The 8,547-nt window shown below is 39.4% G+C and overlaps 1 long non-coding RNA gene across 1 annotated transcript in view; it reads right to left on the minus strand.

Annotated features, from left to right (window-relative positions):
• Positions 1–3,745: 3,745 nt before the first annotated feature.
• Positions 3,746–8,547, minus strand: part of LOC106725784 — an 18,119-nt gene continuing 13,317 nt past the window's right edge. Inside the window, exon 2 of the long non-coding RNA XR_001361741.1 lies at positions 3,746–4,071. This is a non-coding gene — a long non-coding RNA (uncharacterized LOC106725784). The remainder of the gene's footprint in view (positions 4,072–8,547) is intronic.

The following is an 8,547-nucleotide window of genomic DNA, read 5'->3' on the forward strand; positions in this document are numbered from 1 at the left end:
TGCTCTTTTCTATCTTCTCCTTCTGGTACTCCCATTACACATATGTTGTTGTGCTAGTAGTGGTGTCCCACATTTCTTCTGAAACTTTCCTTATTTCTATTCATTCTCTTTTTTCTCTGTTCTTCAGTTTGCATAATCTCTTGATCTATCTTCAAGATTGTTTATTCTTTCTTCTGTCAGTTCAAAAGCATACTGAGTTCCTCTCATGAGTTTATTAATTCATTTACTGAACTTTTCAACCTCAGAGTTTGTTTCCTGATCACCAAAGACCCCTCATGACGTAGCCACCTTATGTTTCTCACCTAACTTCTTCAGTTCTCGAATCACTACCCTTATGGACTCTATTCCATAGCCACACAGCTTTTTATTGCTGAGTATGCCATTTTAGACATGTTTTTTCATGCTTTTACTTATGATATTTCTTCTGCCTGCCTGGAAGTGCTCTACTTCCTCATCTTCCTCCTCTATGTGGTAAACATCCTCTAATGCTCAACTTTAACACAGACCCACTGAGAAGCTTTCTATTTCCCCCCCTAGACAGAGTATGACCATCCTTCTTATGTGATCCCAGAGAATTCTAAAAATGCTGCCTCTATGACAAAACTTACATGGCCTGAGAGACTGAATCAGGTCAAATAAAGATAAGTCCTGTGAATGCAGCTTTTCGGAGAGCTGCTGTGCAGGTTAAATAGTGACAATTCTCAGACAATGGGACTTTCTGAGGTGCTCCAAACCTGTTCAACCCTATCCCGCGGCTGCTTTGCTGCTATTTTATAGATACTACTTTGGTTTTTGAGGCTACTGTAGAGCTAGGGAGAGTGGGATGGGAATAGAGCAAATTTTTAAAACAAATTTTTTATTGATTTCAGAGAGGAAGGGTAAGGGAGAGAGAGAGAAACATCAATGATGAGAGAGAATCATTGATTGGCTGCCTCCCGCATACCCCACACTGGGGATCGAGCCCACAACCTGGGCATGTGCCCTGGGAATCGAACTTTGACCTCCTGGTTTATAGGTCGATGCTCAACCTCTGAGCCATGCTGGCAGAGTGTAACAGAGCAATTTAAACACCACAAGTCTCAGCCCTGGCCAGGCAGCTCAGTTTGTTAGAGCACTGTCCCCCTCCACCAAGGTTGTGGATTTGATCCCTGATTAGGGCACATACAAGAATCAACCAATGGCCCTGGCCGGCTTGGCTCAGTGGATAGAGCGTCAGCCTGCGGACTGAAGGGTCCCGGGTTCGATTCCGGCCAAGGGCACATGCTTGGGTTGCAGGCTCCGTCCCCAGTGGGGGGCGTGCAGGAGGCAGCCGATTGGTGATTCTCTCTCACCATTGATGTTTCTATCTCTCTCTCCTTCTCCCTTCCTCTCTGAAATCAATAAAGAAATATATTTAAAAAAAAGAATCAATGAATGAAAAATAAGTGGAACAACAAATTGATTTCTTTCTTTTTCTCTCCATTCCTCTCTCTAAAATCAATCAATAAAAAAAATAATAAACATCACAAATCTCTCTGTTCTGAGATTCAGCCATTTTTCTCAAATGAACAGTCCTCAGGTCGTTGCAAGGCTTTGGTTACTTTCTAGAATTCTGAAAAAGTTGAGCTAGACAATTATTGCCAGTTATTTCACTGCTTTATGGAGGAGCAGGTTTTGGGAAGTCCTTACTCTGCCATTGTGGAAGTGTTTCCCAATAAATGTTTATTTAGTTAAGAAGAATCACATTGCCCTGACCGGTTTGGCTCAGTGGATAGAGCGTCGGCCTGCAGAATGAAGGGTCCCGGGTTCGATTCCGGTCAAGGGCATGTACCTTGGTTGCGGGCACATCCCCAGTGGGAGGTGTGCAGGAGGTGGCTGATTGATGTTTCTCTCTCATCGATGTTTCTAACTCTCTATCCCTCTCCCTTCCTCGCTGTTAAAAAAATCAATAAAATATTTAAAAAAAAAAAAAAGAATCACATTACATGATTACACACACACACACACACACACACACACACACACTCACTTACAGCCTCCTGACACAAAGAAAACAAGACTTACAAAAGAAGCAAAATTGTAATTCCAAACCAAATCTAAGTCCTAATTTATGTTTCCTTTTATTTTTTTCGTTATTATTTTTTAATATATTTTTATTGATTTCAGAGAGTGAGGGAGAGGGAGAGAGATAGAAACATCAATGATGAGAGAGAATCATTGATCGGCTGCCTCCTGCATGCCCATTACTAAGGATCGAGCCCGCAACCCAGGCATGTGCCCTTGACCAGAATTGAACTCAGGACCCTCTGTCTGCAGGCCGGTGCTCTATCCACTGAGCCAACCAGCTAGGGATTATGTTTCCTTTTAATATTTACTTTTAATAGGCTACCTTAGTTAATATTTATCCCATTATTTAAAGTCTCAATACTATAGATAATTGCAAGGCCTTAGGAGAAAACATAGGAAGAATGCCTGGTTCCAAAGATCCAAATGACCCTTTATTTTTAAGGGCCTTATCAAATAGTTTAGTCAATGTCCCAAAGAAATGTAAACTAAAAGTAACATGCATTTACTGGGTAGCTCAGTTGGTTAGAGAGTTGTCCTGATATGCCTCAGTTGTGGGTTTGATCTCTGGTCATAGCACATACAAGAATCAACTAATAAATGCATAAATAAGTAGAACAATAAATTGAGGTCTCTCTCTCTCTGTGTCTCTCTCTCAAGTCAATAAATAAAATAATTAAAATTTAAAAAAATAATAAATGCCACAAGAGGCAAAATATAAGAGTTGCCATGAATAAAGTTTTTTTAATGATTTCAATTGGAAAAAAACCCTATAAATTTTATAATGAAATGGTTAGGTGAATGATGATATATTTATACAATAAGAGTATGTAGACTATAAAATGTTTATAACGGGTTTGTAACATGTTCTAGCGTTAAGTAAAATATGCAAATGAAAAATTTTACATACAGTAGGATCTCAGATAAAATATGTGCACTGTTTTTAAAAAATGTTTAGTGTTGGTGAGGATGCAGAGAAAAAGGAACCCTCGTGCACTGCTGGTGGGAATGCAGCCTGGTGCAGCCACTGTGGAAAACAGTATGGAGTTGCCTCAAAAAATTAAAACTGGAACTTCCATTTGACCCAGTAATATATATCCCAAGAAAACAGAAACACCAATCAGAAAGGATATATGCACCCCTATGCTCATAGCAGCACAACTTACAATAGCTAAGATTTGGAATCAGCCTAAGTGCCCATCAGCAGAATATGGATTAGAAAACTGTGGTACATCTACACAATGGAATACTATGCTGCTGTAAAAAGGAAGGAATTCTTACCATTTGCAACAGCATGGATGGAACTGGAGAGCATTATGCTAAGTGAAACAAGTCAGTCAGAGAATGATAAACATCACATGATCTCACTCATTTGTAGAATAAACAACATAAACTGATGAACAAAAACAGAACCAGAGACACAGAAGCATTGAACAGACTGTCCAACCTATGAAGGAAGATGGGGGGGGGAGGAGGTAAGAGATCAACCAAAGGACTTGTATGCATGCATATGAGCATAACCAATGGACACAGACAGTAGAGGGGTGAGGGCATGTGCTGAGGGGCTGGGAGTGGCCGGGAAGAGGTCAATGAGAAAAAAAGGAGAGTCATCTCATGTAACACTTTAAACAATAAAGAATTTAAATTTAAAAAATGTTTAAATGCCTCAAATGTTAATAGTGATTACTTCTGGATTGTAGAATTTTTTAAATGCATTTCTTTAATTTCAAATATTCTCCAGTGTGCAATTATTTCTATTTTAAGCAATAAAAGTAAACTGCTTTAAACACAACTCCTTTCTTCATCCAACTTGGAATCATAATGCTGGACTTAGCTATTGGCTGATAATGAAGAGCTGGAGAGAGTATCTACCAAGTTGCAATTTGTTAATGGCAGAGCCAGTCTAGAAACAAGTTCTCCTACCATGAAGTCTTCATACTTCGCTTACTAGAGGGAGCAAGCTTTTGTTGAGGCTCTTTTGTTGTGCCCATTGGTGTATCCAGGTTGCTGGCTTCTTTAGCTCTAACTCTGGAATAAATGAGGCAAAAAAGAGAACTTGTTATGCCAGGTAAAAGGAAACTTTATGAGGTATAATTCTCAAAAAATGGTTCTCTGAAATTCTGCATTCTAATTATCAGTGGTACATGTTAAAAATGATGATGCCCAGCTGGTGTGGCTCAGTGGTTGAGTGTTGACCTGTGAACCAGGAGGTCATGGTTTAATTCCTGGTCGGGGCACATGCCTGGGCTGCAGGCTCAATCCCCAGTGTGAAGCATGTAGGAGGCAGCTGATCATTCTCTCTCATCATTGATATTTCTATCTCTCCTTCTCCCTTCCTCTCTAAAATGAATAAAAATAGATTTAAAAAATGATTTGTTTATTTTATCATAATTTTTAAAAAATATGGAGATTCTCAGGTACACCACCCCAGAAACAAGAAATAAAGTGGAATGGAGGACAGGAAGTTGCATTTAAAATAGCACATAATAGCCAAAACCGGTTTGGCTTGGTGGATAGAGCGTCGGCCTGCGGACTGGAAGGTCCCAGGTTCGGTTTCGGTCAGGGGCATGTACCTCGGTTGCGGGCACATCCCCAGTGGGAGGTGTGCAGGAGGCAGCTGGTCGGTGTTTCTCTCTCATCGATGTTTCTAACTCTCTATCCCTCTCTCTTCCTCTCTGTAAAAAATCAATAAAAATATTAAAAAAATAAAATAGCACATAATAGTAGAAGGTATGTTCAGTTTTAAAAAAATTAGAATGTAATTTTTAGAGCATATTTGAAGTCCTCATAGATCCAGGATCTTTGGTAGCCTCTAAAAGGTCATTATAAGGACATGAAAATCTAATTTTTTTTCTTCTAATTTATGTGAAGATGGATCAAACCTGTTAAAACACACTCATTAGAATTGACATTAATCTGTACCAAGTAATGTAAACTACTTCTAAGAAAAATATTATTTTTAAAGGACAAAAGAGGATGTTTTCATCATGGTGTATATTTAATCTTTTAAGATATTGAAATAGCCTAAATAAATAAACAAACAAAAATTTAAAAAATAGAGAGGAATTATAAACTGTTCCCCCCTATAATATCCAATCATTTTAAAAAATATATATTTTTTTATTTCAGAGAGGAAGGTAGAGATAGAAACATCAATTATGAGAATCATTGACGGGCTGCCTCCCACACACCCCCTACTGGGGGTCAAGCCTGCAACCCCAGGAAGTGTCCTTGACCAGAATCAAACCTAGGACCTTTCAGTTCACAGGCCGATGCTCTATCCACTGAGCCAAACTGGCTAAGGCATATCCAATACTTTTTAAAGGCCAGCCTCAAGGCTGTCTCATATCAAGACTTCCTTGCCCAGGCCAGGTAGCTCAGTTGGTTAGATCATCCTCACAATATGCCAAAGTGGTAGGGTCTATCCCCAGTTAGGGCACATACAGGAATCAACCAATGAATGCGTAAGTGGAAAAACAAATCAATGCTTCTCTTCCTTGCTCTCTCCTTCCTTTCCTCTCTCTCAAATCAATAAAAATAACTTTTTAAAAAAGACTTCCTTTGCTTCCCAGATGTTCATCATCTAATGTACTCTTGTTCAAAATTTCTTTAATGGGCAATCTTGTACTCTATTTAAAAATTAAGATTAAGCCCTAGCCGGTTTGGCTCAGATAGAGCATCTAATATTCCTACTGCATAGAGGAGTGGTTCTCAACCTGTGGGTCGCGACCCCTTTGGGGGTCGAACAACCCTTTCACAGGGGTCGCCTAAGACCATCGGAAAACACATATATAATTACATACTGTTTTTGTGATTAATCACTATGCTTTAATTATGTTCAATTTGTAACAATGAAATTGGGGGTCACCACAACATGAGGAACTGTATTAAAGGGTCGAGGCATTAGGAAGGTTGAGAACCACTGCTCTAAAGGGCATATACCCGGTAGGGGGCGTGCAGGAGGCAGCCGATCAATGATTCTCTCTCATCATTGATGTTTTTATCTCTCTTTCCCTCTCTGAAATAAATAAAAATATATTAAAAAATACATAAAAATTAAGATTACAATGGAAAGAACCCTGGAAAAGGTAACATACTAACCAGTTCACACAAAATTTATCAATTATGTATCAGATCCTTTCCAGAAAATAAGTTTTAATTCCCTTCTCTTTTTAGTATCCTCATTTTCCCCCAGCACTTGGCCCCATCAAAATATGAGAATGAATATGGGATAAATTTCCTAAACACAAATAGTCTACTACAAATTTTGGTAGGGTGAACTTGGTTAAGATATAAACCTGATATGTGATTCTCCAAAATTATATTTTCAATGTTTTAATAGTGAAAGATGGCAGATTACCACCTTAATAAAAATTTTAAAAACTCCAAAAGAATTTTACTCATCATTAGTTTACATTGCTAGAGAAACCAGAGGTGTTGATTGGTTGTTTTGTTTGTTTATAATATTTTTAAAAATATGTCTTGATTGATTTTAGAGAGAGGGAAAGGGAGAGGTTGAAACATTAATGAGAGAGATCGTGGATCGGCTGCCTCCTGCACACCCTGTACCGGGGAATGAGCCAGCAACTCGGGCATGTGCTTGATCGGGAATTCAACTAGAGACCTCTTGGTGCATAGGTCAATGCTCAACCACTGAGACACACCAGCCAGGCTATAACTTAAATTTAGGTCTTTAAGATAACTTATGTAAAATTATTTATTTATCTAAGATGCACCTACACTGAATTTATCTGAAAAATAAAAAAGTCGATATTAAGAAAAAAATTGTAAATGTAAAAGAGAGGGTTTCGCGTGCCAGCAAAAGTTACTGGCGTGCCATGTTTGGCACGCGTGCCAGGGGTTGCCCACCCCTGTCATAAACTGTCTGATTGTGATACTTGCTAGAGATGAAATTTTTTATGAGTTCCTTTTAATAGAGGTTCCTAACCATTCAACTTTAAAAAGTATGAAGCTGATATTTTTCAAAAGCTCTGTATTCTGATAGGGACAATCAAGACATCTACTCTGTGCCCAACACTACAGATAACGAGAGAAATCTGAAAGGTTAAATATGCTTCTTGCCCTGGACCATTCTCCAATCTTGTTAATCAAGATGTGTATGCTGAAATTAGGTAGCATCTATCTATACAAATAGTAAGGTACTTGATAAATGCCATTGATGGTCAGAGAAGAAATATATCAAGGTAATCTGAAATATATGTCCAGTAAAGAAGGTGAGATTTGAGTTAGGCCTCCAGGTACATAGAATGTGGTTAGGTAGAGAAGAGGAAAGAGAGCATTTCAGGTGAGATAGACAAATATAGCACAAGCTGGTAAAAATTCTTTGATAGGTGATATAAATTATCAAAATGGTCACTGAAGTAACCAACCTTATCAAAAGACCCAATATTGGTGTTTGTCAAGATTTGTTTTCAGAAATAGGAAGAACTTTTTTTCTCGCAAGTAGTGAGGATGGACTTGTGTGTTCATGCAGTTATGTAACCTGGGACAGACTAAAGATAACAACAGGCCTACTGTGAGCTGGAAACTGATCCTAAATTGTATCTTATCTCTGAGCAGTAACCAACAGAGAAATTACAAAGGAAGTTCCTTTAAGGGAAGTGAGGCCAGGTTTTATAACCACCAGGGGGAGAGAGCACATAAAAAAAGGGCTAAACCATTAGCAATCTACTAAATCTTAGGAAGAGCAATTGCCCACCAAACTCAGGCCCCTAGGGTCACAGCTTCTTAGTATGTATTTTATGAAACAACATGTAGAGCTTCTTCCAATAAGCTAAGTAATGAACTCCCACTTAAACACCATTCTAATTTATAACCTGCTTCCTCCTTCCAAGAAGACATTTATTATATGTACAAAAGGTTTAAAGTAATTGCAAAATACCCAAAATTTTTTTTTAAAAAAGGGTAAATATCTGGCAGTTGCATTATTGTTCTCTTAGATCACTCATCCTTTCAGAGGTACCCCAACATCGGGCCCCTGGATTCCCTGGTTTCAACTTGCCCTTAACAGTCCTCCCTCCCCGCTTCCCTCGCCTTCACTCCCTTTCCACAGCCAACTCCGTCCCCACCCGTCTGACACACAGTTACTTTGGAGGCAGCACCCATTGCCTTGGCCGCCAGCCCGAAGGCCAGCCAGATGCCCTATTGACTGTGACCTCTAGACGTTGCTCTCCTGGGCCAGATAAAGATTTGTTTGTTCTTTACATGGAGAGAATGTGTGAAAAACCAGATGCTCTTATTACCATGACATAATTTCAATAAGCACTATGTTCCAAACCCAACTACTAAAATGCTGAACATTAATTAGCTCGTGTAATCTTCATAAAAAACCCCGCGAAGCGGGTTCTAATACTAACGCCGCGTCCCAGGTGAGGAGGCTGAGGCACAGCGAAGGGTCTCAGAGCTCATCCACGAGGGAACGTGGTTTGCGCCCGGCTGGGCAGGGCCCCGCGGGCACTTTCCCTCGCCTGCGCTCGGACGGTG

This window comes from Myotis brandtii, unplaced genomic scaffold (genome assembly GCF_000412655.1).
Source record: "Myotis brandtii unplaced genomic scaffold, ASM41265v1 scaffold187, whole genome shotgun sequence".
Classification (NCBI taxonomy): Eukaryota; Metazoa; Chordata; class Mammalia; order Chiroptera; family Vespertilionidae; genus Myotis; species Myotis brandtii.